Source organism: Nothobranchius furzeri, chromosome 5 (assembly GCF_043380555.1).
Source record: "Nothobranchius furzeri strain GRZ-AD chromosome 5, NfurGRZ-RIMD1, whole genome shotgun sequence".
NCBI lineage: Eukaryota > Metazoa > Chordata > Actinopteri > Cyprinodontiformes > Nothobranchiidae > Nothobranchius > Nothobranchius furzeri.
This window is the reverse complement of record NC_091745.1, coordinates 68,168,261-68,181,778: the sequence shown is the minus strand read 5'-3', so window position 1 is coordinate 68,181,778 and position 13,518 is coordinate 68,168,261.

Genomic DNA, 13,518 nt, shown 5'->3' with positions numbered 1-13,518 from the left:
ACACTGACATCTAGGTGGCAGCAGTTTCAATATGACGGAATATTTAGATCTCATAGAAACAAAGGATGTGTTTAACAAGCAAAACAAAGAGTTTAACCTGAGGTTCCTAATTAAATTCAGTCTTGATTGCAAATATCATTTAGTCATTTAAATATTGCAATAAATCGTATCACCTCCTCTGTATTGTGATATATATCGTGTCGCCAGATTATTGACACTACACACTGTCGGACTTAACCAATGCATTAAGGACTGGCGGTAAATCTAAATTTTGTTTATTCTCTGTCACTATCAGTAAACATAAGGGTGTTGGTTTTTCAGATGCAAGCAGGATTATACCAACTCTTTAAAAGAAAAAGGCACCAAAACAAGACGTTGTCTGGCCATAAAGTGACTGTTTTATCTCTGACTGTTTCACTCACATCAGTGTTCTTCAACATCTCACAGTCTAAGTGAAGTTTCCACCCAACTGTGTGCGAGTAGCTTCTCCATTACTGCTTCAGTGAAGTCTGTAGGCTCCTACACAACCATCACAGGGCCCAGACATTCAACCGGTGTCCTCCTGAAGCTGTTTTTAAACAAGTTGTCAAAGCAAGTCCAGCCCACACGCAAAAAGCTAAGATCAGATGGGCCTTTTTTCTAGCACACACTACCCGGCCAAAAAAATAATTAAAAAAAAGGATCACACACTCTATTATTTTGTTTGACCACCTTTAGCTTTGATATCGGCTTTACAACAGTGGACTACTTTTGATTAAGCACAACCCGGAGATTCTCAATGGGGTTAAGGTCTGGACTCTGTGGTGGCAATCCATGTGTGAAAATGATGTCTCATGCTCCCTGAACCACTCTTTCACTATTTGAGCCCGATGAATCCTGACATTGTCATCTTGTAATATGCCCGTGTCGTCATGGAACATGGAATAACGTGGTCATTCAGTAGATTCAGGTAGTCAGCTGACCTCATTCTTGGAGCACATCCTGTTGTTGAACCTAGAACTGACCAACTGCAGCAACCCCAGATCATAGCACTGCCCCCACAGGCTTGTACAGTAGGCAATAGGCATGATGGTTGCATCACTTTATCTGCCTCTCTTCTAACCCTGATGCGCCATCACCCTGGAAAGGGGTCCACCTGGACTCAGACCAGTATTTAATAATGCGTTGGACAGTTCTTAACCCAGTTTTAGTCGTTTCTGCAACCTCCTTAGATGTTTCCTCTGCTTGATGCCAATGCCCTGACCCTTCTCAAACAGACTAACATCTTTTCCATGACCACTGGATGTGTCTTTCCACATGGTTGTTTAAGAAATGAGAAGCAACCTAGCTGAAAGATAATCACCCATGCAGTAATTATCAATTAGGAGGCTTGTACCTATTTGCTTAGCTACATCCAGGTGGTGCATTTATTTGTATTTTTTATTTTTGGCTGGGCAGTGTATTTGACAAATTGCCATTTTAAAGCTGTTTGTAACTCTTTTTATTGCATTTCAGATCAGGCCATATATACCATCATCCAACTATCTCATCCTGCAGAAAACCAGGTTGCATGAAAGTTGGGTGAATCTCAGTGATTAGAAACATTGTTTTGAGTCTTATTTCAAGCAGGAAACCTTGTTCTCAAGGATCAGTGTAGAATGTGGAATGGGATTATTTTACTGAATTAGGCCAAACTAGTTCTGAAAATAAGGAATAGTTTGGATAGTGAGGATGCTGAATAAACTTTTATCCTTCATGAACAATGACCAGCACTCCCTCCATCACACAGCAGACAGACAGAGGAGCACCTTCTCACACAGGCTGCTACAGCTCCGCTGTCAAAGGGAAAGATACAGTAAGTATCTCCTACCATATGCCGTCACATTGTACAATAGCAACAACTAAAATCTGGCTCATAACATACAGTCAGTGTGTTTTTTTATCTTATACTTGTCAGCCTTTTTATATTGCTACCCGTCTCAATGTGTTTTATGCTGCTGCTGCACAGCAATTTCCATCCATCTATCTATCTATCTATCTATCTATCTATCTATCTATCTATCTATCTATCTATCTATCTATCTATCTATCTATCTATCTATCTATCTATCTATCTATCTATCTATCTATCTATCTATCTATCTATCTATCTATCTATCTATCTATCTATCTATCTATCTATCTATCTATCTATCTATCTATCTATCTATCTATCTATCTATCTATCTATCTATCTATCTATCTATCTATCTATCTATCTATCTATCTATCTATCTATCTATCTATCTATCTATCTATCTATCTATCCATCCATCCATCCATCCATCCATCCATCTATCTATCTATCTATCTATCTATCTATCTATCTATCTATCTATCTATCTATCTATCTATCTATCTATCTATCTATCTATCATCTATCTATCTATCTATCTATCTATCTATCTATCTATCTATCTATCTATCTATCTATCTATCTATCTATCATCTATCTATCTATCTATCATCTATCTATCTATCTATCTATCTATCTATCTATCTATCTATCTATCTATCTATCTATCTATCTATCTATCTATCTATCTATCTATCTATCTATCTATCTATCTATCTATCTATCTATCTATCTATCTATCTATCATCTATCTATCTATCTATCTATCTATATATCTATCTATCTATCTATCTATCTATCTATCTATCTATCTATCTATCTATCTATCTATCTATCATCTATCATCTATCTATCTATCTATCTATCTATCTATCTATCTATCTATCTATCTATCTATCTATCTATCTATCTATCTATCTATCTATCTATCTATCTATCTATCTATCTATCTATCTATCTATCTATCTATCATCTATCTATCTATCCATCTATCTATCTATCTATCTATCTATCTATCTATCTATCTATCTATCTATCTATCTATCTATCTATCTATCTATCTATCTATCTATCTATCTATCTATCTATCTATCTATCTATCTATCTATCTATCTATCTATCTATCTATCTATCTATCTATCTATCTATCTATCTATCTATCTATCTATCTATCTATCATCTAGAAAGATGCAACCTGAAGGAATTTTTCCACAAAATGTCCATGGCATGAGTACATTCTTTATGCATTGTTGCACCTTCAACTACATCCCAGGTGTCAGCTTTTGAACTGGGCACCAATAATTATAAATAAAAAGTAACTAAATATCATAGAATCACTTAAAATATGGCAGTACAAGCTTGATTTAATGTTTTTCAAATGGTTCACACTTTTAAAACATATTATTTTCCTCCGTTTCTAACTTAAAACCCCACCTTAAGCACAAATATCTATAATCAAAAAATAAACAAAATTTAAATAGAATCCATTTTATGTGCTTCATAGCATGACATGAAAACCTGAGCTGCTAATAAACCTCGTCCCTCCTCCTGAAACAGTGGCCATTGTCCCCCAGAGGCCTTGTGGGACACAACAGCTCAGCTGGAGCCTGACACCGCACAACACTGGGAAGTCGATGCGCACAGATAATTGTCTTTTAATCACAACAATCCCCCTTTCTCTGCTCTTGTACATTTGTCTTTGTCTCTTGTTCAACCTTCCTCCTCTTGCTTTGCAACTTTTATTGCTTTTGGCAAGTTTCACCAATCAGGAGTTGTGCTGAAACAAGGAAACTGGTCCGAACTGGAAAAAAAGCTTGGTTACAACCTAAACGTTAACAAATTTGTTTTGATGAGATGCTTCTTGTGGGAGTACAATATAAATAAATAGCACAACTTTAATTGAAGAGGAGGGTGAAATAAAAGTAAGACTCCAACCCTTCTCAACCTCACTTTTCAACACTTGGAACAAATCATAATTATCTGACGGAGGACTCATCTCCCTTCCAGATTTGTGTGTCCCTTGTCTCGTCTCTCTTAAGCAGCTCAATCCAAGGATGCTCCAAGTTTGCATGTCTGTTCAAACACAGCTGGTGATTACGACTTGCACGCTGATGGGTAATGATGGGTGTCTCGTTTCCACAAATGCAACCTCAATATTCTATTCCACTAAAGGCTTGTGTTCATCATGTTTCATCTGATGAGTAAAGGTGTTAAAAGTGATCGGCTGACTGATGCTTGTGTGAATGTGACGCACAAACAAGGTTCCCAGCTTTTGGTTTCATTCTTTCACGCTGGGGTTGGATGTTTGTAAAATTTAGTTTTGCCGGAAACGAAACTTAAAAAAGACCCGGACTCTATAATTTGACATATTTTAATCATTTAGGGAAATATTTGCTTATTTCAGTTTATCCTAAAACCTGATCTAAACATGAAAGCCAGAATCCACGTTGTTCACCTTTATAGGATCCAAAATAAACATCCAAAATCCCTACCAGTAAAACATATCAGATCCTTGCCGCCGAGTCACACATAAAATCATATTTATACAGTAAGACTGTGTTGTTTGAGGCGGTGTGGGCTGCTGTGTGGGTGGATGATGATGGTAGTTGTTAGGATTGTACTGGACAGAGACGAGTGACAGAACAACACTAAGAAAGGCCCCATTGTCCCTTTGTCCTCTGCTGGACAGGAGCAGGGGTTGACTGCCATTTGTGAAAGCTCAAGTGGCTGAGAAAGTGCTAACACGTTGTGTTTACTTCTTCCACAGGTGGAAGTTCGACAATTCTGGTTTTTATTTGTTATTGCTGATCTGAATACTGCGCTTAAAATAAATACTATTTGCATGCAACAACAAACCATTTATTTTTAGCACAGTCTCATTTTTTTGTTTCCAGTCACTGTGAGGTAATTCAGCACGCAGCTATTGTGTGCAATAAGCTGCCGTTTCAGAGGCTTGTAATTGTAAATTGCAAGAGAAACCTGCGCTCACCTGTCCACAGCACTGTGTCCAAAAACATTCACCACTAACGGCCAAAATGCAGTCAGTAATGTTTTTGTCTGTGTAAAATGGCTAGAAAGTAAAGCTACAATGGCAAATCTGCAAAATAAGCTAGCTTAAAACTTAGCTATAAATATTTAGCTGAGATATAGAAAAGAACAAAGAGATTAACAAAGTGGGTCTTTCGCATTTGTCTAAAAACCGGACAGGTCCATCCGGTTGTCGGTTTTACTGAACCGCGGCACTTTTGTATTTGCCTGGGTCCTGCATTCATCACACACTCGCGTATTTTGCAGCAGAACACCACTGAGCTTCTCTGCTCATCAGAGAAAAGTCGCTTTTACAAAACAATGCCATCAATTTGCTGTGACGCTGTGGCAACAAAGGGGACACTTAAGTTGTATATAAGAGGTCAGACCGTGGCGGTAATGTGGCGAAAAACTCAGGGGCGTGTCCAGGGAGTGGCCTGGGGTAGCACATGCCACCCTTGGAATCTGATTGGCCACCCCAGGTGTCACCACACTAATTTACCTTCAAATAGGCTTTTCATTGTCCACAAAAGGCTTGGGGGTAACACAAAAAAGCATAACCAGTGGTGCCACCCATGAACAAAGTTGTGCCTCACCTGGGCCACCCCAGTTTAAAAGATCTGGACACACCACTGGCAATACTGTCTTTTTTATAAAAGATTAGGCGATGGCAGCAAAAAGGCGGTATGGGGGCGGCCTCTGCGATACCACGGACTTCCGTTTATCTCGTTGTTTTTTTAACAAGCCGCTCCTAAAGGTGGCCATGTGCGGTCTCTGGTGATCTGAGCTTCAGCTCTAACAGAGAGACGCTTTATCCAGTTTGCCATCTCAGCTGATTTTGTTCAAAAAGCAAAACTAATTGCCCATGTTTACTTTCATTTTCAATATATTGAATATACACCTCCCTCTGTTACGCCAAGGCGCAATCGCCGTTTCTACAACAGACCAATACCGCTATTGTACTAAAAAGGTGGATCGAATGCCGCAAAATTTGCACAACGCCATGTCGGCATGGCGCGCTTATAAAACACATCATTGTGGTAATGGTGTATCTTATAAAAGGGCTAAAGAAAAACAGCCGGCTGCTACCACTTCAACTGTGAAACAAACTAGAGTCCCAAAAAGGAAAAGTTGAAGTCACGGACAACAAAAGACATTTGGACCTAGAGAACGGCTACTGGTGTTTAGCACAATCGTGTTTCCTAAAGGTTCGTGGGTTTCCGGTTCCAGCAGAAGTGTGCTCTTGTTTATTGTGTTTATTGTGCATGTTCTGTTATCAGGCAGGCATGGCTAGGGATGATTGCCGACAGGAGGGATGAAAGTTCTGTGACTATGTGTTTAAAAGCTAGCTTGTTTTACAGATTTGCCTTTGCAGCTTTAAAGATATAAAGAACAAACTAGTATGAGTTTCCCCCTCCATCAACAACATAGTCAAATTTTAAAATATTGCCAGTAAATGTTAAAACGTCTTATCAGCCACTGCATGAATTTTAAAGAAACTTTAAAACACATCAAAACCATGTGCAACTACGATCTATTGATTTTTTTATCAACCCAGATCAACATGGCCATCCGACACATCCAAATGGTTTTAGAAAACATAAAAGTTGTCATATTTCACTCACTTTTACATATATTACATAAAATTTGGTTTTGTAGTCAGGAATCTTTCTCAAAACATAATTTAAAGAGCAAGTCACCCCCTACCAGAGTCTTACTCCTCTCCCACTTCCTGTTTGAAAAATGGAACAAATGCTGTTGCCTGACAGACCGAGAGGGCAGAGCCACTAAAAAATACACAAACACACATAGCATTGTGACGTTACAGTATAGGGTGCCAGCTGATGTCATAGGGTACCTCTTAGCCAATAGCAATGGCAGATTTAAATTCAAGTGCAGTGTAGAGTTTTTACCTGAAGAGAGCGCAACACTGACAGTTTTAGGCAGAAATTTTTAACTTTAACTAAGATGTACTAAAGTTAAAATTTTTGACTACACATGTCATTAAACATGATTAGACACTCATTTATATAGTTTAACAGCAAAAAAAAAAGTTGATTGGGGGTGACTTGCTCTTTATGCTCTTCCATTGTGTACGGCACGGAGTGTGTTGGGCAGAATATCTCACAAACTTCCCGACAGATTTTTAGGAAACTCAGAAAGTCTCTGTTGACTAATTAACTCTTGGAGACAACCCCGTTCACACTGGCCACTGCACCTAATCCTAGCCAAGATGGCCAATACAAAAATGAAACTTCCCAAAAATAGATCCACAATAACTGAGGATCATCACCACGCAAAGTCCAAGTAACAGATTACACAAGAAATCATGAGATTGAATAAAATCATTTTAAAAGGACACCAAACTGTTTCAAACCATTGCTTCTGAACATTAGAAATCTGTTTCAAACTCTGGCCTGAAAAGAAACACGTGATTTTAATTTCTTCAAGGAATGCAAGAATTAAAAATATTTCAGTAAAAGATAATTATTGACCCTGTTTGGAGGGCTCAACTGAGAGCTGTGACATGCGGCTGCTCCCAAGTGAAATGGGATTTACTCCCAAAAGTGGACCCAATCTCAAATGTGTCCTACTTGGCCAAAGTTCCCATATCGTTGTCCAACTGTCATAGCTCGGATTTAAATTATCCGGGATAAAAAGGTCAGTTTAGGTTACTTTTGTCATCAAAAACAGATTTCAACCTCCTTTAAACACTTCTTTGCTCATGTTTTTGTTTAACGTACGTAGAAAAAGAGTCAGTCGTGTAAAATTATTTTTAAGATTACTTCCATTGATATATTCTATTTGATTTAGCTTCAGCCAACCAAAAAGAGGCGGGGTTATGAGGTGTAAGAATATTACTTTTACGTGTAAAGGCGCTTTCAGATCCAGAGCAATCACACATCAGAAATCTGCTGTTGTCACTAAATGGTCCCAATCACAACTGAGCTGTTGTGAAGACGAGGTTAAAAACTGATCACTCATGCAGCATGATGTAATCATTCTCTTTAATCTAAAAAACATTAAACAACGGGATCGCTCTTACCTTATCAGCTGATCTGATCAGAAGCCAGTAAGGAGACCAGAGAGTTGTTCTCCCTCCCGCATTTGTTTTCTCAGCTGCTCCCTCCTCCCTCTCTATCGTTCACTCTCAGAGTCAGCAGATTGGCTGTTTGGCATCTAAACCTGTGATGCTGGTGGTGGGGTGTTACATGTCAGTTATTTAATTAAATGACGATACCATGCAACTGTCATTTCAATTATATGTTATTATGTAGACATTGGAACATTAGATTATGAGAATAAATGTGAAAAATGAATGTGCAGAAATCCAGAAGAGCTAAAGATGTTCTAGTTTAATAGAAGACTCCAAACGTTCGTGTCTGTCCTACCTTCCGTTCCTGGAGTGAGTAGAAGATTGTATCTGTCGCTGTTGTCCGTGTAGGATGTAGAAGATTCATATAACTGGATTCATGATAACCGGCTTCCTGGTGTACTGGAAATGTCAGAAGTTGTCGAGAGAAACTGGCAAGCTGCCTGACCTAAACAAAAAGATGTTGTACTTGTGCATAGCTCTGTGCAGCAATCCATACCATACCATACCATACCATACCATACCATACCATACCATATACAATACCATACCATACGGTACCATACCATATACCATACCATACCGTACCGTACCATATCATACCATACGGTACCATGCCATACCATACCATACCATACCATACCACACGGTACCATACCGTTCCGTACCATACCATACCATACAGTACCATACCGTACCGTACCATACCATACCATACCATACCATACCACACGGTACCATACCGTTCCGTACCATACCATACCATATGGTACCATACCGTACCGTACCATATCATACCATACGGTACCATGCCATACCATACCATACCATACCATACCATACCACACGGTACCATACCGTTCCGTACCATACCATACCATGCGGTACCATGCCATACCATACCACACGGTACCATACCGTACCGTACCATACCATACCATACCATACTGTACCATACCATACCAGTTTATTTACAGAGCACATTTCTAAAGGGTGGCCAGGGGTGGCCATGGTCACCCCTAGAAAATTGCAGGCCTCCCCAGGAAAAGTCGGTGTTAATTAATCATATCAATGTTCACTCAAACCATAAATGTATCTTATTTATTCAAGACATAAATGTACAACGCAATAAAAATAATACACTTAATTAATAAAGAAATATGTTTATTTTTATGTTCATGTATTTAGCAGATGCTTTTGTCCAAAGCGACTTACAAGTGATAATCGGCTAACAACAACAATAACAACTATAACCTGAGTAAATAAAACCTCCTGAAATAATCTGAATAAAATAAAAATACACATGTTCTGCTGCTCACCATTAAAAAAAAGGTTGTATCTCCATAGTTTTGTGTGAACACAGCAACAGGTGAATTAAAATAAAAAATATATTTTAAAATAAAATTTGAAATAACATTTTAAATAACTGACATGTGTTTTTCTGAAATGTTTCTGTTTGTAAATTTTGGATATATATAGTTTATTTTGTTACTTTTTAATAAAAATGGATAAAGCAGCAATGCAATGCATCACCACAGTTTAAACTCTCCCAGAGTTACCACAAGGACTAATTTGGTGTGCCACCCCAAAATTTTATTTGGCCCCGTCTGGCCACCTTTATCAAAAATTTCTGGAGGCGCTCCTGAGTATGAAGACAGTCCTGTGGGAAAAGCAAGGCTAAAATAGTGTTTTGAGGGCAGACTTAAACCTACAGAGGGAAGGTGCCTGACACACATGGAGGGGCAGAGAGTTCCAGAGTTTGGGGGCAGTGGGTGAGAAGGCATGCTCACCCCAAGATTTATAGCGAACCTTCGGAACAATCATCACCAGCTGATCAGCTGAACAAAGGGCATGAGTGGGTGTGCAGAAATGCAACAATTTCAAACTTTGTCCTCAGAACGGGATGCAACCAGGGACAGCGCTCAGCTCTGCTTGATGGAAACTGACCGAGTAGCCTTGGAGACCATGGAAGGACACTAGGCAACATGCTCTAGCCTGTACCAAAACAAATTCCAGTTATCTCAATTTGGCTCCCCCATGTCGGCCTTGAATTAATTAGAGATTTACTAAGACAAAGACAATCAAGTTTATATCTTATTACGTAAAAAGAATATTTATTAAGAAATCACAGTGTAGCCATAGAATTGCTACTTGGTACATATGTTGTGTGTGGGGGTGTGTATGTGTGAGTGTGGGTGTGTGTGTGGGGGTGGGGGGTGGGGGGGGGGGGTGTTCGTGTGTCTGCTCTGTCTTCTCGATCCAGTGAGTCGTGGTGGATGGCTGCTTATACTGAGCCAGGATACTCTGGAGGTTTCCTTCTTTTAAAAGGGAGTTTTCCTCTCCACTTTCGCTACATGCTTGCTTAGTATGAGGATTGCTGTAAAGACTCTGACACTAGTCAGTGACTAGAAGCAACCTGCTGGGTTCCTTATATAGGAAACATTTTACTGATTGGCTTAATAAACGGAACTGTATTGGAAAGTTTACTGAGTGACGCGCCTTGAGACGACGCTTGCTGTGATTTGGTGCTATATAAATAAACTGAATATAGCTGAAAACCTCAAAAGTCCCCTGGAGGATGTTATGCAGAGGGATGCTGTAAGTGGCAGCAAACGATCAGTCTGTGAGACTTGATCCCTTCAACTTCACAACCCTGACTCGCAGCACAGGTGCACCCCAGGGCTACGTGCACTACGAGAGGCTGATTTCGTCCACATTCGTAGATGGACCTATTTTCCTTCCTATGGTTCCACCTCTTATGGTGCCAGAGGTCTTTATCTGTAAATGTGTCTGATGCACTGATGGGTTTTTGCAGTACACTTTAACATACCAGAGAGGGTCTGAATTTCTCCCTTCCCAGGTTCCAAGCAGATAAAAATATCAGAGCAGAAAATTATTTTCATTGCAAGACAAGGAGCTCAGTGGAGAAGTTTAAGTATCTCGGGGTCTTGTTCACAAGTGAGGGAAAGATGGAGCGTGAGATCGACAGGCGTATTGGTGCAGCGTCTGCAGTGATGCGGGCATTGTACTGGTCTGTCGTGGTGACAAGAGAGCTGAGCCGGAAGGCAAAGCTCTCAATTTACCGGTTGGTCTACGTTCCTACCCTCACCTATGGTCACGAGCTTTGGGTAGTGAGTGACCAAAAGAATGAGATTGTGGATACAAGCGGCTGAAAGTAGTTTTCTCCGCAGGGTGGCTAGGCTCTCCCTTAGGGATAGGGTGAGAAGCTCGGTCATCTGGGAGGAGCTGGGAGTAGACCCGCTGCTCCTCCACACCGAGAGGAACCAGTTGTAGTGATCAGGCACCTAGTTAGGATGCCTCCCTGGTGAGGTTTTCTGAGCATGTCCAAGCTGGAAAAAGCCTAAAGGAAGACCCAGGACACACTGGAGAGACTATGTCTCACGGCTGGCCAGGGAATGCCTTAGGATTCCCCTGGAGGAGCTGGCCTAAGTGGCTGGGGATAGAGAAGTCTGAGCCTCCCTGCTTAGGCTACTGCCCCTGCGACCCGAGCCTGGATAAGCAGCCAAAAATGGATGGATGGATAAGGAGCTCACGGCCTGTTGCATTCCTTGGAGTACACCTCTGGCATTTCATCTCTATGAATCCTATGGTGACTAATCAGAAATCAGAATCAGAATCAGGATCAGAAAAGGTTTATTGCCATTGTCAGTGAACAAGCAGTTCACAAACTAGGAACTTGTTTCGGTACTAATGTGCTACATATAACATGAATAATAAATTTCAAAAATAGAATAAGTAGAATAAAATATAATAAAACTAGCATAAAACATTCAGCTATAAAAAAGGCAGGTAATGGTAATATGGCCAATAACGTGACGTTATGTCAAGTACAGCAGACGAACATGGTTGTGTATTCATAAGCTGTTCACAAGTCTAACGGCAGATGGAAAGAAGCTGTTCTTATGGCGGGAGGTTCTGGTCTGGATGGACCGTAACCTCCTGCCTGAGGGAAGCGGCTCGAAAAGTCTGTGTCCCGGGTGAGAAGGGTCAGCTGCTATCCGGCCTGCACGCCCCCGAGTTCTGGAGACGTACAGGTCCTGGAGAGATGGAAGGCTGCAGCCAATCACCTTCTCAGCAGAGCGCACAATGCGCTGCAGTCTATTTTTGTCCCTCACTGTGGCTCCAGCGTACCACACAGTGATGGAGGAGGTGAGGATGGACTCAATGATGGCCGTGTAAAACTGCACCATCATCTGGGCCGGCAGCTTGGCCTTTTTCAACTGCCGCAGAAAGTACATCCTCTGCTGGGCCTTTTTGAGCAGGGAGCTGATGGATGGCTCCCACCTAAGGTCCTGTGTGATGGTGGTTCCGAGGAAGCGGAAGGAGTCCACAGTGGTGACGGGGGTGTCCGTCAGGACGAGGGGGAGAGATGGGGCTGTGACTTTCCTGAAGTCCACAATCATCTCCACTGTCTTCTGAGCATTGAGCTCCAGATTGTTGCAACTGCACCAGTACACCAGCCGTTCCACCTCCCTCCTGTAGGCACACTCATCACCGTCAGAGATGAGCCCGATGAGTGTGGTGTCGTCCGCAAACTTGATCAGTTTAACGGAGTCATGGCTCGAGGTGCAGCAGTTTGTGTACAGGGAGAAGAGCAGAGGAGACAGTACACAGCCCTGTGGAGATCCTGTGCTAATTGTCTGAATGGTGGAAACATTCTTCCCCAGCCGCACGCACTGCCTTCGGTCCGTCAGGAAGTCAGTGATCCACCTGCAGGTTGAATTGGGTACGTTGAGCATGATGAGATTTATTGCTAACGGGCATTGTTACAGCAAATAAATTCTTGACTTTTTCTGCCAATTTTAGATAAAAACCAGTTAGTAGTGTGTTCGTTATTTTAAGTGAAATTGTGGTCTCAGTTAGGGTTGCAATATCTGACGAGTGACACTTGGTAACTGTTGAGAGTCCTTTGTTTGCTGCATTTGAAACACCCCGTCTGAATCAACTCATTTTTCTCTGCTTCCAGGTATAAATACTCTGTTGTGTTGATTACATTACATTAAAGGGGGTGCTCCCACAGCCTGCAGTGGTAACTGCTTGTAACACATGGTGAGAATGCTGCCATGTGGAGCATGCATGGTGTGGGTGTAATATAAATATTTGGCGCAAATTAAAATAAAATGCCCCAGAAATATATCAGATCTCTGTGATAAATAGCTCCAGGTGCACAGACATAGCATGAAATAAACCATGAAATCCTCAAATAGATGCTGGACTTCCTTTTCTTGTCTTGTTCAGTTGCCTCTTTATTCAAGCACCGAGGATTATCCTGTCCTTGATGAAATACAAACATGTGAGGCTATCAAACACCTTACCAGCCTGGGCTACTTTCAAAAATCGCAACTATACAGGTTACTTCCTATATTTAGTTTTATTACGATTTTCTATGACAACAGAAGTTGTAAAGGAAGCAAACTGCGAACAAATATTACAGGTTTCAGACATGGAAATGTTAACCATCTTTGTAATGTCTGTATAATTAGCTTGTTTTGGTGAAGACTGA